This window comes from Corvus moneduloides, chromosome 15 (assembly GCF_009650955.1).
Source record: "Corvus moneduloides isolate bCorMon1 chromosome 15, bCorMon1.pri, whole genome shotgun sequence".
Classification (NCBI taxonomy): Eukaryota; Metazoa; Chordata; class Aves; order Passeriformes; family Corvidae; genus Corvus; species Corvus moneduloides.
The window spans coordinates 19,220,317-19,238,301 of NC_045490.1; the positions used below are offsets into that span (position 1 = coordinate 19,220,317).

A 17,985-nucleotide genomic window follows, 5' to 3' on the forward strand; every position below is an offset into this window, starting at 1 on the left:
ACAAAGCCCAGTTTGCAACCCCACATTTGTTCTCTTATCAAAGGCAAGAGTTTATTTCCAACACCAAAGCTGAACTAAGCAAGCCTTTACAAAAGAAAAAAAGAAATAAGATTGTTAAAATCCTTTTGCTTTTAATTACTGAAGGTTTCAATGACAAAGGGAATTTTGCCTTCACATTTTGCCCAGCACTTTGCTGAGATCTACAACACCTAGTCTTCCTGGCACACATCTAAGAAGAAAGACAGAGTTCACAAGGAGACAAAAATTTACAATATTTGTATCTTAGTGCTGTCATGCCCTAGTGCCTCTTTGTGTCTCTGATATTCTTCTGAGAAAATCTTTCCTTTTTGTACCACAGAACACCCGGCTACACTGAGGCATTGCACTACATGGTGTAGTGTTTCTGTAGATGGGTGCGGCGCTGTTGAAATCCTGTTAGATGGAAATGAAACCTAAATTCTTAGAAGGAGACATGCAAACACTGCTATGCATTAAAACATTTACTTATTAAGTCAGCCAGTGTCTCTGTATCAAATATAATCCGAGAATGTTATGCGTATGACAGATTTCAATAGTAAAGGCTTCTACTGCTGCCTGCATTACTAATATGTATTAACAACGGGCAGGTAAAGAAGAATTCTTAACATTTTCTTTAATTTTTTTTTTTTTTAATGAAATTTGAGGTGTAAATGACCAGGCTAGAAGACACCTGTCCTCATGCAGATAATTTTCTTGGCAATCACTAAGAAAATCACTCAGGCTACACTGCAGCCTGGGGCAGAGAAGACAGCACCATCAACAGCATTAAGAACTCTATACATCTAACTCAGCTGAGGCATCCTCACAACTCTGTGCTCCGTTAAAGGGAATTAAAAATTTGCAGCCAGGTAGTTTCCATCCCAGTTATAAATGTTCCAAAAAAAAATCTCATCTTGTACATGCTCAGTAGAGACTAGTTACCATTAATTAATTCCTGTGTTTATGTGTTCTTACACACCAGATGGCTTGGTGAGCTATTCAAGCACTCCCCAATAGGACATTTTCTGGCAAGTTTCTTACAGACTGGACACCACCAGCAGTTTGGCAGGAGCTTTGCTATGAACAATGAACAAATATCACTGACAGGCTCAGTGGTTCCTCTGTCCCAGGAAACATGCTTCCACCTTGGTAAACCAACTCAGTGAGCATAAAAAAAATGCAGATCCATTGGCTTGGACTCAATGTTTATCCATAACTTCAGAACCTCCCTGAAGCTTAACTCCAGAGAAGCCATTTCCATGGGAATTCCAGCAAGACACCGTTACAAATGAATAACCTGACTTTAGATCCAACTACAACTCGAAGTGAGGAATCACTTAGGCATCTGTGTCTCCTGTACATTCCACAGGAAAAATGAGGCATCTTTTCACACATGAAATGGCCCGTACCAAGATTTATATTTAAAACATTCTTGGTAAAGGTGACTAACAGCTAAACTCAGAGAGCACATAAAGGTAAAACAGGGCTGAAGATTGAATTGTCAAAAAGTCAGTGTTCTATAATTTTCTGCAGAAAAGTCAAATCTATGTTAGGTAAAAAAGGACTATTTATGCAAATAGATGTTGAGAATAGTCAGGAATTATTAAAGAGAGAGGAATTAGGTTCAACAAAGCCATTCAATCTGCAGCTTCCCTGTGTGCCTCTACTGGCAGTCTCCTCTCAGATGTTCTTCTTTTCATCTTTAAACTCAGAATATCTACTTATTTCCAGTCTTCTGCCACAGTTCTGTATCTGTTTTACCTTCAGCAGAGGCCACATGGAAGCTGATAAATGATCTTTCCGGTTTCTTTGCACATCAGGGGTAGGAAGAGGAGTTCTCAGGGAAAAAAAAAAAAAAAGTCAGCCTGTAGAGTTTCATGGAACTTCCCACAAAGTTAGATTGACCTCTCCGTTAAATCTAACTCATATTAGATCTGGCCTTCACTGAACACAACCATTAAGTCTATCCCAGCTGATTCCTAAACATCTGTGAAAGGGGCTTCCATGCTGAAACCCGTTCCTTCAAATAAGAGTACATCCAACAACAGCCCCCTGCGGCAAACAAAGCAGGCTGAACTTGTTAAGGAGAACTGCTGACTCACACAGCAATAAAAACTCAGTGTTGTTACAGCCAGAGTTAATTAAATATTTATTGCCTGGCAATTTTTTCACTTGCTTACATGTAAATGGATCTCTTATCCACTAAAAGATCATAATTATAACAAATAGGTTTATAGCTCATTGTTTTCATGTATGTATGTATGTGTTTGAGTTTTCAACAAGCTGAAAAATCTCACATCCATGCATACTTACTGTTACTATTTAAACTAGTTTAATACTTGTTATATATAAAGACTGCCAAGAGTCATCACTGAGTAGGAGATAGACTTGGGATAGCTCCCAAACCGTCCCATATGGAAAATGTATGACTGCTGCTGCAGGGTCAGCCTCAGTCACTACCCTACTGCTCGTGGCTGTAATCTCCACTTCTCTTAATGGCTAACAGATTGCTTTTTCATAACTATTTTTTGGGATATCACACAACATATTTGAGAAACAGCAGAAGATAAAGCAGGAACAACAAATGATAGAACATATAAACCCTAACTATTGCTGGTATTTAACTGTTTCCAGGATATGGCTATAATCTCTAAACCAAAAAGACATCAATCAGGACGCTGTGCTCCCAGCTGGCCATCTGCTAAGAAGAGCAATGACACCTCAGCTCTTGCTGTAATATTCAAAGTAGAGAAGACAACTCCTGCTGTGCTGCTGCAGCCCTGCTGGACTGTTAATTATGCAGTTATTCCATAAGGATCACCTAGACTGTGTTCTTCCCTGTGGGAAAGGTGGAGGCTCAAACCTTCTTTAGGCTGTGCAACTGGCAGCGAGGCCTTCAGAGCTGCCTGGGGTGTGAACAAGGATGTCCCAGACCAGCAGTGCTAATGAAGGGCAGAGCAGGGTGATGGCTGGCATCTACAGAGGGCTTGGACGAGCAGAACAGAAGTAACTGGTTTTCCAGGAATGAGAAAGGCAGGTCTGCACTAGGAGAAAGCAGCTTCCTAAAGCACAAACACACACACAGAGCCAAAAAAACATTTCACCTTTGCAGACAGCAGCTAAATTATATTCTAAGCTGAATTCTGAAACAAATAGTATTTCCCTGGTGAACAGCAAGTGCCAGCATTTGCAGCCTAAATGAACTATCACCTGACTAAATTTGGGAAGACTATAGTCCTGCATAACAACTTCTGGTCTCCAGCCTTCCACCTTCACCTCAAAAATAAGTTGAGCTTTGTGGCAGATAAAAACTCCCTTCTTTTAAAAGGAGTTACACCCTTCTGCTAAGGAAGAAGCACTGATTAGGGTCCTTTGGTTCACTTCTTTTTGTAACATTCCCTTCATACACATCTGTATTGACATATGACAACTTAATTGCACATGACTGAGATGCTTACATTTACTAGATCTAGTTAAAAGTATATGAGACCCCAGGAACACAGACACCTCCATGCACTGAGGCATCACCTCCCGCCTCTGTTACTTTCTGAAATTGGAACAGATTCAGCATTAAGAAAAGATGGGACCTCACAACAAAACTTTGAGAAGCGAAGATCAGAGGGAGGGTAAAGAAAACCCCTAGCAGTTAACTCTGAACAAAAATAAATGAGAAGCAGAACAATTAAAGCTCCTAGGTAAGTAAAAATCACTGGTGAAATTTCAAAATCCTGGAACATTTAATAGATCCCTGTTATCCACAAGAAAGCAGATGGACTCAAGAACAATGGAAACAGGCAGAAAACAGTGATATTTCTTAAATGTTGCCCTGAAGCCCTGAAGAGAATTGATCTCCTAAATATGATTCAAATAAACCAGGAGGAGAGGGCAAGCTATCAGCCTCAGGTTTGTAAGTCTTAAGAATATTGTGATACAGAATATCCTTGCTGGGAGATTGGAATATTAAAGACTCCCGCAGGAGGAAGGAGAGCCTGCTGAAGCATTTTTGGCTGCTCTTAAATTAACGAGACAAAAGAAAACCATTATACTTTGGCAGCTTTTCTTGTAAGACAGTGACTGTACTCAGAGAAGAGATACTGTCAAATACAGGTCTACAGGCAAGGCTGCTTTCGCTTTCAGAAAAATCATTGTCTTGAATGAAATGCTATAGTGAAAGTAAGGTGAAATTAGGTTAGTCTCACCATTTTAAGAGGAAACTGAAAACAAGAAGATCGTAACTGTAAGAATTCAGAAGGGATTTCACGGGTCAAAATGCAAGAGAAATGCAAAAGGAAGTATTGCCAAAGATACAGTAAAAGTAAAGCCCCAAATAATTTCCAGCATTTCAAAAGCTCTGTACCAAAGCTACGGAAATAACCATTAAAAAAATGGAGTCCACCAGTAGCAGATGCAGAGGAGACCAGCACACAGGTGCACGGGACAGCCAGGAGGTTCGGCTGTCAACAGTATGAGAAAGCAAGAGCTGAGATGATGCCTTGGTACTCTCAGCAGACATAATACAACATTATTTGGCAGAACTCTATGAATTAAATATCAGTGCTTGCTGCTGGACTTGAAAATCTTGTTGACATCTGAATAAAAAACCTGATAAACCGGTGAAATCAAAAATAAAACAAAAGGACAGTTCCTACTGAAAGACTGAGTCAAATACAAGCTTCAGTGGGAAGGTAAAGATGTGCAGCTAGGCTTGCTAGAAAGAGTGAGAATATTAGGACTAAAAGCATGTGTAGCTTTTGGCTTGGTTCAGCAAACAGATACTACGAGACAAAAGACAGTATGGGACCAAAAAACAATTACTCAGTCCCCAAACTAATGTGTAGCACAATTACAAAGTCTCAGGAAAACACAAAACCCCACAGAAGGCTCTGAAGGTCAGTAGGATTACAGCAGCAGGACAAGACCAGCCCACATTTACTCCATCCGGAGCTATGCATAGGGCACTGCTGCTCATGTCACTACTGCTTATGTGCTACTGAGTTTCTTAAAGTTAAGAGAGTTTATACTATTTATTTAAAAAGGAATGTGGCTTCAAAACCCTTCAGGCAGTTCTAAACATCTCAGGTCATGACTTCCTCAATACATGTCAAACTTAGCAAGCGACACCACAGCTCACACTCTGTCCAGCCCTCCCAGGCTCATGGGAGCAGTATGTCGCTTCACTGTTTTGTTTGTAATTTGAAGATTACACTTGTACACACAGGTTTTGGAAAACTCAGACTATATCCTTAGCTACAAATGAACATAAACCAGAAACTTGGATATGAATAATCAAATTTACACAAAGAGGACATTGATGTGACCTTTTAGAAAACAGCTGTGTTACTGCAGCAAGAGTGGACATTTCTCCTTGCTGCCAGGACACAGCCTGACAAAGGACATCACCATACACACTTATGCAGAAAGAAACTTTTAGTGGTTTTAATTGGTATCGACTTTGTACTTTCTCTTTCCTATTATGGGTGTGAATGAATACAAAACTTCAAAACAAAATTTCACCGAAATTAATGAGTTCTGCATGACAAAAAGGGACTTGCTAACCCAACATAAAAGTCAGCAAAAATTGGTGGAATTACTCTGAAGTTCAGTTAAAAAGTTAATGAATTTCAATGAACCCAATTATTAACACAGATTCCGAGTTTCATCAGTGTCCTGGCCAAACAGAACCACAAGCAGAACCTCATATGAAGAAAGAGAAAACCTGAATTTCAGGAATGCAAGACTGGAGAAAGCTGTGGAAATGATGTATAGATGATGGCACAGCTGCGTCTTCTCACTGTGCGGCACGTGACTCCTCCTCCCCATCCTTGAGTTCATTTGTTTATGCCTTCATGATGAAAGGAGCACAACTATGGCACCTGGCATCCCTCTTCATTACAGCAGAACCATGCAGGATAACTGTGGGAGCCAAATGGATGAAATTATATATTCATGAAGTGCAAAGTGAGAAATGAATTAGAAAAAATACCCTGCTTGGAAGCTACATGCCAGACCACAGGCAGGTGAAATTAAGAAGCAGATGAAAGTCATCTAGGACAGCAGACAGGGACATCCTGGGGAAGAAGCATGTTTTTCTAGGACCTCCTGTGGGCAGCTGGGTTGTTTAGCCTCTCAGGAACTTTTTGACCTCTCCTGGCAATAATTATCAACTTTGCTCAAAACTTTGCAGACGAGAATTCTGTTTTCTCACTTTTCACTTGACAAATTCGTCTTTTGCACCATGCCTAAACTGTTCAAAAGTGAGTGAAATATAAAACAAATGCAAAAAGTAATAAGCAAATCATCCAAGGAGCTCAGCAAAGGCACAAATCAACAGAAATCTGAATCCAGTTAGGTATGTTGCTACTTTCTTGCGCAAGTAGGACAATCTTCTCCCTGCTGCTCTGGCAGAAGGGAACCTTGAAGATTATCCACCAGCAATCTTACACGGGCTTTGTTTTTCAGACTTTTTTTTACGCTCCAGAAACACAGAGAGATTGTGGTTGCAATACTCCCCTGGATGCCTACACTTACCAAGGGACACGGAGCTACCGCTGTCTCCAGCTGTGACACAGTAGCTCATTGCCTGAGGAGCCAAGGTTTATGCAGAGCAGGCTCAGCTGCTCCCCATGGTAAAATTTCAATACTACAGGGCTGTCTGTAGTATTTGCTTTAGGCAAATAAACATTGAGCTATGAAAGATTATGTGATAGGTACAGATGGGTATTATGTGCATGGTCATTAATATTTCCAAGTACTCTTCAGAAAACAAAACAAAAATCCCAACAAACTAGACCATACATTGCTGTCTTTCTCTTCATTAGTCATCTCATTTCTAGCACCTCCGGGCTCTTTGCACCATCAGCACAGTTCTGTTGCTGCATAACAGCAACAGTAGTGAGAAAAATGTTATTCATTAAACAAAGAACTTTTACTGAGAGATGTAAGGTGCAAAGGGGCTTCATGTTAAATACCTAATCAATCAAAGAGTTCTGGTCAACACCTCACTGTCCACATGGAGACTGGTGACAAGTGGTGTCCCTCAGGGGTTGGTCTTGAGGACGATACCATTCAAACTCTTTGTGGCAACATGGACAGTAGGATTGTGTACACTCTCAGCAATTTTGCCAGCAACACCAAGCTGTGTGGTGAAGTCACACACTGGAGGGGAGGGATGGATCCAGGGGGGGACCCTTACAGTCTGGAGAGGTGGGGCCTGTGCAAACCTCATGAAGCTCAACAAAGCAAAATGCAGGGTCCTGCACATGGGTCAGGGAAATCCCAAACACACACGGACAATTTGGGCAGAGAAGTGACTAAGAGCAGCCCTGGGAGAAGGACTTATGGTGACGGTTGATGGAAGGCTCATGAGCTGGCACTTAGTGCTGCCCGCCCAGAAGTCAAGGGAGTCCTGAGCTGCATCCAAAGGAGTGTGGCCAGCAGGTTGAGGGAGAGGATTCTCCCCATCCACTCTGCTCTCCTGAGACCCCAGCTGGAGCACTGCACGGAATTCTAGGGCCCCCAACATAAGAAGGACATGGAACTGTTGGAGCAAGTCCAGAGGAGGCCACAAAGTTCCGACAGAGACTGGAGCACCTCCCCTACGGATACAGGCTGGGATAGCTGGGACTATGAAGGCTGGAGAAGAGAAGGTTGTATGTAGACCCTATAGCACCTTCCAATACCTGAAGGAGGCCTAGAGGGAAGCCAGAGAGGGTCTCTACATCAGGAATTTTAATGACAGGACAAGGGCGAACGGCTTCAAACTAGAATAGAGTGGGTTTGGATTGGATGTTAGGAAGAAATTCTTCCCAGTGAGGGTGTTGAGGCACTGGCACAGGTTGCCCAGGAAGGTTGTATATGTCCCAACCCTGGTAGTGCTCAAGACCAGGCTGGATGGGGCCCAGGGCAAAGGGATTGGAATGAGATGATCTTTAAGGTCCCTCCCAACCCAAACTATTCTGTGATTCTATAATTTGATTAGGCAGGGTTTTTTTATGGCACATGTCGATGAAACAGATAAACAAATAAACACTGAAATGAAAAAAACTGCAGAAACAGTTCCTACCTAATGTTCAATGCAAGAGCATTAAGAGCTAACAGGCATCAATTTGTAACAAGACAAAATCAACTTGCTGATCTGTAGAAACAAAGAGAAATGTAAGTGTGCATGTATGGTCATGTTTATGGCAGATGGGAGAAAATGTATAGACAAAGTCAAAAACACAATGATTGAAATATGCTTCTGGATTTAGTCAGATCCTATGTCTCCAGGCTTTCAGAGTGTCTAAAAGAAAACTGGAAGGTTCTTTAATAGAAACTTTATATGAAAGAGTCTCGATCCTGGCAGTTGAGAGGTCTGCAGATCCTCAGAAGTTTGACAAGAATGAAGCTCAATCCTGCAAAATTCGGTAAATTAAATCTCCCATTATCACAAACTGAAGATTGAGTGAGGGTAACAAGAACAGGCTTGAAGTGCAGTAAAAGCAGTAAAAAAAAAAAGGTAAAAGCAGTACTGCAGATGACACCCCAGCATGCTGTTCCCTTCTTCCCAGAGCTCCAACTGGCACCTGATGAGCAGCTGCAGACAATTCACATCTCTCTAGGAACAAGATGCTACTGCAAACCATGCTGTGTGGAAAGGTCTTGATACTCTTTTGGAACTAATTTTAATAGCTATTGGAGTGTAACTATGTTTGACTATATCCACACGTGTCATAAAAGGGCTGTGTGCCTCTGCTGATAGGGACTGTGGCCCTGCTAACCTAGGGCTATATTTGATAATTTGCAGATGCACTTAACAACAAGTGGAAGCTGAAAGATAGGGGAGGAAGAACACTGGATTTTAGGGTCAGAGGCAGAAAAGAACTGTCCACAGAACCAGCAACTGTATTTTAGCATAAAGGCATCATTATGGTGAGATAGAAATGGCACAACACAGCAGGGCAGAGATGTACAGCAGCTCGCTGGGACAAGTCCCTTGCAGACTCAGGAGTTGTACAACCACATGACAACATGTCATATAAACCCATCTGCATCTTTTCTCGGTGTCGTGGGCTGACTGACACCATGTATGTAGAGTCCAAGCACTTCTCTAGCAAAGCAGGAATTGCTTAAACAATGTTTACAAGTTCATCTGCATCTTTGCTCTGTTTTTACTTGCGGGTAGCTTGGTGGGTCGGACGGTCAGGACGGACGGTGACGAGAGATCTCTGAAGTCAGATCTTGGAACATGCGGTTTATTGCAAAGGGCGTGGGTACAGGGGCACTGCTTAGAGCTGCCAGACTCAGCTCGGAGCAGGCCCAGGAGAGCAAGAGAGTAAGCGGGTAAGTAAAGAGAGAGAGAGAGCGAGAGGAATGAGAGTGAAGAAGTGAGAGAGAGTGTAGTAAGAGTGTCAGTAAGAGAGTGTGGTAAGAGAGAGTAAGAGTGGCGTAAGAGTGTGCGAAGAGTGGAATACTGAAGTCCTGGTTACAATACAATAAATCATCTTCTATACTGAATATTCTAATTGTCACTAACCAATCTAATACAAGATACAAATCCTATAGCATTTACATACAGCCTATAAGAGTTCTTTTATTACCATAGAGTGTTACATCTTAACTTCTAAAAACTACTCTTTGGACCCCTTCTGCTGAGCTAGTAGGGTCTGCTCTGACCCTTGGACCTGCCTGCAAGCAGAGGGTATTGTTCAATCAAGAGGGGATTACCTTCAGTCGGCCATACCATTGTTTTCCAGTTGTTCAGTAACTAAGACTTGGTATTTCAAAAGCGGCTTTCATTTCGATGTCGCTTATATTTTTCATATTCCCAAAATCTTTTGTCAGGCAGTCATATTTATAAGGCTTTCCTGTTTCATCTTCCCCAACATTACTCATTTTAATTTCTCTTCCTCTTTGAGCAGCAGTGTTTAAATTCGGCTTTTAAAAGTGAAATAAATAGTCACATCATCATAGAGAAAAAATATGCAATTGTATAATTAAAGTTGATAGACAATATATTGAAAGAAGATGCTCAGAACATGAGTCTCACCAAAATTGGCATCAAGCTAGTTTCAGCAAGTAGCCAATTTTTAAATTAAAAAAATCAAAATCTAAAATAAGACATGGAGAAAAAGAGGGACGTAATCAAAATAAAAATATATGAAGAAAATATGCAAGACTGCATGCAAAAAATTTGTTTCAAAAGTGATGTTGCAATTTCAAAACTAACAACATGAGAAGGAAAGAAAGAGTTAAAATATTTTAAAATCCTAAATGCTAAATAATGGTGCAAACAAATGAAACCATACATCAGCATTTCCTCAGTCCTGCCCTTTGACATACAATTTGAAATTCTCACTCTTGCGACTTGTATGAAAAGAAAAACGCCAAACGGCTACAAAATCTTCAGCAGTAGAAGGGTTTGCCATATGAAACCTTGGTGAAAGCCTTAGACTACAAAAGTCTGAAGTTGACAACCGAAATTTTTTTTTTTTTATCTTTTACCTGAAAGACAAGTCCTGAAACTTCTTATTAGGTACTTGATTTCTGAATACAAGAATCAGTGCTGTCTCTAAACTGGGCAATGTAAATGTATGCAAAGAGGTGCTCACACATCTTTGAAGCAACCTGTAGATGAGAGTGAGACACTCTCCTCTTAGTTTATATTCCACCCTTTCCTATCAGGTGCCTGCCTTGTGGCATTAAAACATTCCCATGAAAATCATTAGTGGGTTTGTACAAACTCTTCTCTTCCCTAGCCCTCAGACAATATTGCTTTCAAGCACACTGCCAGATACAGAAAATTCACATCTAGGGATGACTTAGAACGTTCAAAATAAATTACAAATCAAGGCAAATAATTGCCAAACAATGGTTTGCCACAATCAGATCAAGAGCTCAGTCTATCTTTCACAGCATCATAGAATAGTTTCAGTTGAGAAATACCTTCAAGATCTTTGAGTACAGCTGTTCCCAAGGTAACTGCCGCTATGTGATACTCAGACACCAAAAGCAGGGAAAAAAAGTCTAGTCATGCCCCATAGATATGCAGACGCATGTCCTTCAGCACAGGCCAAGTCACAACATCTGCTCAAAATCACAGGACAGGACACATAAGATCCACCCTTCAAATATAAGCGAGACTCTTAAAAATCTAGGGAATTTCAAAATGCAGAGCTACATATCTCAAAGCTACCTGTGAAGCTTTGACTTTCCTTTTACATTACTTTAAAACAGCTGGCTTTCAGTTTTACTATTTCTTCCTGCCTTGACAATGCCACGTTTCCCTGTGTATCGGTTTTGGCCACAGAGGTGGCTTCTGTGAGAAGTTACTAGAAGCTTCCACCATGTCTGGCAAGGCCAATCCCTGATGACTCCAAAGATGGACATGCCGCTGGCCAAGCCTGGGCCAATTAGAAATGGTGGTAACACCTCTTGGATAACAGATTTAAGAAGAAGGAAAAACCAAGTTTATGGTGCAATTGTAATTTTCCAGTCATAGAAGAGTGCAGACTATGTGAGAGGAGAACAACCTGCAGACACCAAGGTCAGTGGAGAAGGAGGGGGAGGAGGTGCTCCAGGCACTGGAGCTGAGATTCCTCTGCAGGCTGTGGTGAGGACCATGGTGAAGCAGCTGTGCCCCTGCAGCCCATGGAGGGCCATGGGGGCTGCAGAGATCCACCTGTAGCCCATGGAGGAGCCCATGCCAGAGCAGGTGGATGACTGCAGGAGGCTGTGATCCAGTGGGAGACCCGGTGGAGAGAGGGGGCCCCTGCTCCCAGGCTGGAGCAGCCTGTCCTTGAAGGACTGCACCCCATGGAAGAGTAACCCATGCTGCAGCAGTTTTGGGAGGACTGTTGCCCATGGGAGGGACTCAAGTTGCAGCAAGTTGAAGGGAACTGTTGCTTGTGAGATGGAGCCACATCAGAGAAGTTCAGTGAGAACTGTCTCCTGCGGGAGGGACCCCACAGTGCAGCAGGGGAATGACCCCTCTCCCTGAGCAATGGGAGAAGCTATGGGGGATGGACTGACCACAAGTCCCATTCCCTGCCTCCTTGTACCGCTGGGGTAGGAGGTACAGCTGGGAAGGAGAGAAGGTGGAGAAGGTGTATTTAAGGACTTGTTTGGCTTCTCATTATCCTGCTCTGATTTTGTTAGCGACAAATTTACTTTACATCTCTACGTTGAGACTGTTTTGCCTGTGATTGTATTTAGTGAGCGACCTCTCCCAGTCCTTATCTCAACTCATGAACCCTTCATTGTATTTTCTCCCCTCTGTCCAGCTGCAGGGGGGGATGAGCAAGCGGCTTTTGTGGGTGCCTGGCATCAGGCAGGGTCAAACCACAACATCCTATTAGCCCAATAAAGACATGGCTGATGCTAGAGGCATACAGGAGGCCCAAGGGACATGGCACACACCTTGGCTCAAGGACTTCAGCCTTTAGGTGGCCAGGAGCCATCACTGCTTCCTCAAAAACCAGCTACCAACACTTCTCTTCCAAGTCAAACAACATATCATCTGGGGCATCGCAGCATCAGCTGGCCTCTCTGTGTGCAGCACTGCCTAGAGGCTGCAGGGGCACATGTGGGGTGGGCGGCTCCTATCCACAGCTCCCTGCCAGGATGGAGATCCCAGAATCACCTACAAGAGGTGCTGAGCAACTGGGAACAGTAATTACATGGTTGTCTTTAATTAGGTTGTATTGCAAATTTGATTTCATGCACGTGGGAAGCAGTCACCAGAGGAAATGCTTTTCTGTAAAGGGTGTGATATTTGAAAAAATAAAATTCTACCCAAAATAAAGCAGTAAGACAAAGTGCTGCCAGAGGAGGCTACCACAGGTGATACAGGAATGCTCTCAGAAAATAGCAGCCTGGGAAGCTTTAAAATAATATCACCATTGTGGTACAGAGTTAAAGAGCTAATGGATTGTGTATCTCCTTCACAGAAAAAGTATTTTCGGTAGAGCAGTAAAGATGCATATATACATCTGCCGTAAATGTTTAACAACTCCACATCAGCTTGAAATCAGCAGGCTGAATAGAGCATAGAGCTGTCATTTTGAGACAGTCTCTGTTTCCAGACACAGGTAACACTACCCTCTGCTGTAGGAAACCACAAAGTGCCTGGGCGTGTGGCACTGCAGCCAGCACAGCCACCAGCCCCAGGGAAGCCTCTGGGCACCGTGTCCTTCTCACTCCCGGTGGCAAATCACTGCTTTCCCTGGTGATCCACCCTTGGCCCATCCCAGTTGCTGCCCTGAAGGTGCTGTGCAGGGTGCGAGGGCAACAGAGAGTTTCAGAGTCCCCATGGCTCTGGCACATCAATGCAAAATGCATTGACTTGCATAGCTTAAAGTGTATCTGTACTGAATTACATTCAGGCCTTTGCTCTTGTTTCTATTAACTTATAATTTATGCTACATACGAATGATTTCTAACGACATTCAGTCTTTTATTACCCTTTCCTCATGCCTCATTCTGTTCCCTGTTCAAATTGCAAAGTGATCTGAACCAAATATTTACTCCCTAGAAGGCTGAGTAAGAAATATAGTTGGTCTGTTGCAATCAACAGCCTAAAATCCAAGTCTAAGCTCAGCCCGTGCCCTATAGAGCATAGGCCAGGGATGCTGAAGCATAGCCTCTTCCAGGGTACCTCAGCTTGTGCTGAAGGGTCTGTCCTAACCCCCAGGCAGCCTCTTCTTTCCACCCGGATGGCTTACAGCACGCAGACAGCAGAGAGCGCTGTCTTCTGCCTTCCGAACACCTAGGAATTTCCGACTCCTAGGCTAAGGAAGTGCAAGAGACTAGCTGGAAGTGTTGCAGCAGTGGATGTATGTGCTCATGCGGTAAGCAAGAAGAAATTAAAATGAAAAGGGCAGTCATACTCCCAGTACCCGGAGCTTCTCTGCTAGGAAATGTCATGTTATCTAACAGTCTGTTTCTCTGGCAGCTCTTGCACTTGAAGGCATGTTAAACCACACAGCTATACATGGGTCAGGGCAAAAGGAGATGGCACCAAATCTGAGTGTGAAGGAGACGGAGAAAACACATTCAGCCTAGCAATCCTTTCACAAAAATCACATTTGCTCATCTACGGATCTTCCTAAACCCTCTCCACACAGAAGTATCCATCACTGTTCTGCTTTCAAACTGCTACAAAAGCCTACAACGACTGTTTTACATACAGCTCAATCCAACTGCCATCCAAGGGCGCCATGTCCCTTTCTATATGTCCCTTTTTGTCACAGCCCCAGGCCACAGTGTTGAGTCTCTTATGTCCAGTGCAGACAAGAAAGCCTTAGACTACAAAAGCTACCCAAATATTTAAAGCTGGAATCAGCGATCAAACAAACCTATTGAGACAGGAGATTGAGCACAGGGAAGGTATTTCACTGGGTAATACATAATTAAGCTGGGAAAATCCTTCCCACAGCTGTTGCAGGTAATAAATACCTACTGAGTCAAAAGGTGACCAAAAAATCCTCTTAGAAAAAAAAAAAAGCAATGCATGAAGTCTTATTATATTCTTACTTCTAGAATTCAATAAATTTCTAGATTATTGATCTCTAGAGATTAGGAGTTTATTGAAGGAAGTAGCTGGATGTGATTGCCATACTCTAACAGCCTCTCTATGGCACCTGATAGCCACACCACCCAAACCAGGCTACTGAGTCTAAAGGGCATCTGAGCTTACCCGGTAGGACAGCTCTTGTGGCCAAGCAATAACATTTTAGGGATTGCACAAAATCATGCAGCTGCTAGGCTTCTGCAAAAATAGGCAAGGGTTTCTGTAAGTCCCAGCCACAAGTTTATCTATAAAGAACAGTTAGTAAATGACATTTGAATTGCTGTAGTTATTATGCATCACACCCACTTGTTCCTAATGCTGGTGGTCTTCAGACAAAATTGAAGCACCCTTTGTTGAATTCAGATTATTTCATTTAGAAACGGAAGTAAAAAAAGGAGAATTATGGGTATTTGAATCCTGAGAAAGACAATCAGCAGCTCTAGGATTTAAGGTCCTGTAAAAAATACAGCTGACTTCATTCACACAGTAGATTAGTGTGCCATAAACAGAGTTAACCTAAGACAGAAAACAGCTGCTTCGGAGCCTGGACAGCAGAATTATGGCCACAGGAACAGAGAATTTTCCAGGGCACAGAACAAAGGCCCCACAACCCAAGCTGCCCTCCTCAGGAACACAAACCCTGTGTGATGATTTTTATTTTTCACCCATAATGCAGAAAATAGCAGCATTTCTTTTTGTCGAGACACCCACACACAGATGGGCTTGCTAAAGACCGAGATGCCCAAAAGCTATGGGTACAAATATCAAAAGCAGCTGAGGGAGACCTACTGAATTTCAACAGGGGATTTCTGGAACTGTTTTTTGTAGCAACCAGATGAATAATAGCCTATCTGAAAGACTCTGAAGGATATAATTTAGACTTAAGCAAGAGCTCTTCAGACAGGCAGTTCAAGCACCAGGAAGGAATGAGCAATTCTGTGTAAATAACCAATAGTGGAGCATGCCTCTTACAGCAACTCCCACTTCCTAGGCTGCACTAGTCTTTTAGCAGGAAACTAAGCTCCCAAAACTCACAGGCCAGACTGTACATGGCTCAATTGTTTCTAAAGACCCTTAAGACTACACCACTGAGTAAATGATAAACTTACATATATCCGGCACTTCATTCATTCATTGCCTGTAAAAGAAGGTTGATAGAACAATGTTTCTCCAGCTCTGCTCCAAGAGGGCAAATCTGAGCTCCATGCTGCCGAGCCTGAAAATGCATTCAGAGATGTGACAGGCCATAGGCACTGGTACAGGTCTTTTTGTTTGTGTGTAACGCATGAACTTATAACACCTTGAAATGATTGCTGTATCTGACTGTAGGAGTGTTTTTAATTCTATTATTTTTCATTCAAATTTCATTATTGAAGACAGAAGGGAAAGAAAAGCAATTAATTGGCAAAGACAATAAATAAAACCTATGTAGATAAAGAATCACCCATGCTCACTTGATCTGTTGCTGCAGGCAAATGAGATAAGAGTAAAAGCAGGCACAGTTTTCTGAGTGATATGTTCTGCTGAAAGCTCAAAATCTTAAACGTCAGTCCTTGAATGTAATGAAACAATTACTATAATACATAATATTCATTATAACAAATACACCAAAGTGCAGCATGTTGTTCTCTTGTCCACCCAAACTCAGCAAAAGCCAAACAAACGGTAACAGATACTCTTACGCCTCGCTGCAAGATCTGGGACTTTTCACTAGAGATTTGCACCCAACTTTGCTGAAGATATACTTTCTGGCCAAAGGCTCATTTTCTTTGCTCAGCTTCAACATCTATGAAATAAGAGTACAAGCCAGAGCCCCCTTCAGAAACAAGTGTACTGCACAAATGGTACAGACCTGAGGACAGGCTTTTCTGAAGTAACCCCTCAAGCATCACAGAGCTGAGAGACCATTAGCTATTTCAGCTGTGTCATGGCTACAATTCTGTCATACTGTCACCCCACCTAGTCTGAACATAAGCAGAATTAAAACCCGAAAGACCACCCTGTCTTCAAGACAGCGCTCCTCTCCAAAGCTCTACTGTGCTTGCTTTTGCAGAGCTCTTTTTGGATAAGAAAGCCTGGTATAACCTTGTTATTTACTGAGTAGGAAATTCTGCAAATGCTGACGTAACAAAAAAAAGTAAAGTCAATCTATTTACCTAGGGCAGGGTATAGTGAGGGTTGAAATACTGCTTGCTGACTGACACTGTGGGAAAGATATTCCTGCCGAATCACAAGCAGTTATCTCCACCATCACACCCTCTCACCCTGTTATCTTGTACCAGCAGCTTTCCATAAATACTCACAAAAATTTGCAGAGGCTGCTGATTATTTAAACTGGTGGGTGAAAGCACAGCACTGTTAGGACAGCCTGGTAAGGTTAGGGCTTTGGCAGACTATGTATCAAAGGGTTTTCACAGCATTTGTCACAACCTCCACTTTCACTGCATTGCAACAAGAGAGGAGGGTTCCTGTGACAGACAGACCCTGCCAGCTTGCACAGCTTTAAACCTTCTTTCTGAATTCAATCCTCAACATATTTTTCTCTCAGGTGATACCAGCACTGTGTGTACTTGAAAGTACAACCTCCAAAGAGTTGGGGAATAAGAGCTGAGGATGGACACACCTGCAGTTTTTGGATGAGTAGAGCAATATGAAATGCCCTTGATAGCATTGCTGAAGTTTTTCCACAGCAGTGGGAGATATGCACAAATGGGATTTTTGGAAATGCCTCTTGTTGGCTGAGCTCCCTCTGTCCCTCAACAGGACATGGAAAAGCAGTTACTGGGGGATTAGAGTTCCAAAAGTTTCAGATAAACCTATTTCCTCCCAAAGCCCCCAGCAGCTTTGTAGTTCGTATCGACTTGAGCTAGAGCTGTTACTTTCTGCTGTTTCATTACAGAAAGAGGCTGAGTGTAACACCTCTCCCTTGCATGTAGCTCAGGGCTTGTGGAATGAGGGCAGTGAAAAGAGAGAAGCTACTTCTCCTGTAACCCACCAGCCACTGTTCTCTGCAAAAGGTTTGCCTGTCATCCCACCCAGCCTCTCTTTTCCATCATTTCCTTGGTACCTTCTCATTTCAAGGCACAGAACTGCTTACTTACTAGAGACAAGCTGGAATCTAAATGCTAAGTTATCCCTCTGCTTACGCTGCACAGGAGCAGTGAGCTTGGTACTGAGTTTCCTAGGAATAACAATGTCAAAAGTCAAAATGCAAGGAAACCTTTTGGATTTTGTCGTGAAGGCATAGATACAGCTTCACAGTCCTCTCCAGTCCACTGATCAGCACAAATATATGGTTAAGGACTGCATGCTTTTGAACGAGGCCCTTCAAACAAACAAAAAAAAATGTTATGTGTGCTTCAACACTGTGGATTTCTCTTCAGATGAAGAAGGAATGATTTCATGGCTTTATCAAGAAT

General features: G+C 42.5%; 1 protein-coding gene across 2 annotated transcripts in view; it reads right to left on the bottom strand.

Annotated features, from left to right (window-relative positions):
- The window catches only part of KCNIP1 (potassium voltage-gated channel interacting protein 1), a 288,192-nt gene that overhangs the window by 232,102 nt on the left and 38,105 nt on the right, over positions 1-17,985 (bottom strand). The gene's annotated exons all lie outside the window — the stretch shown is intronic.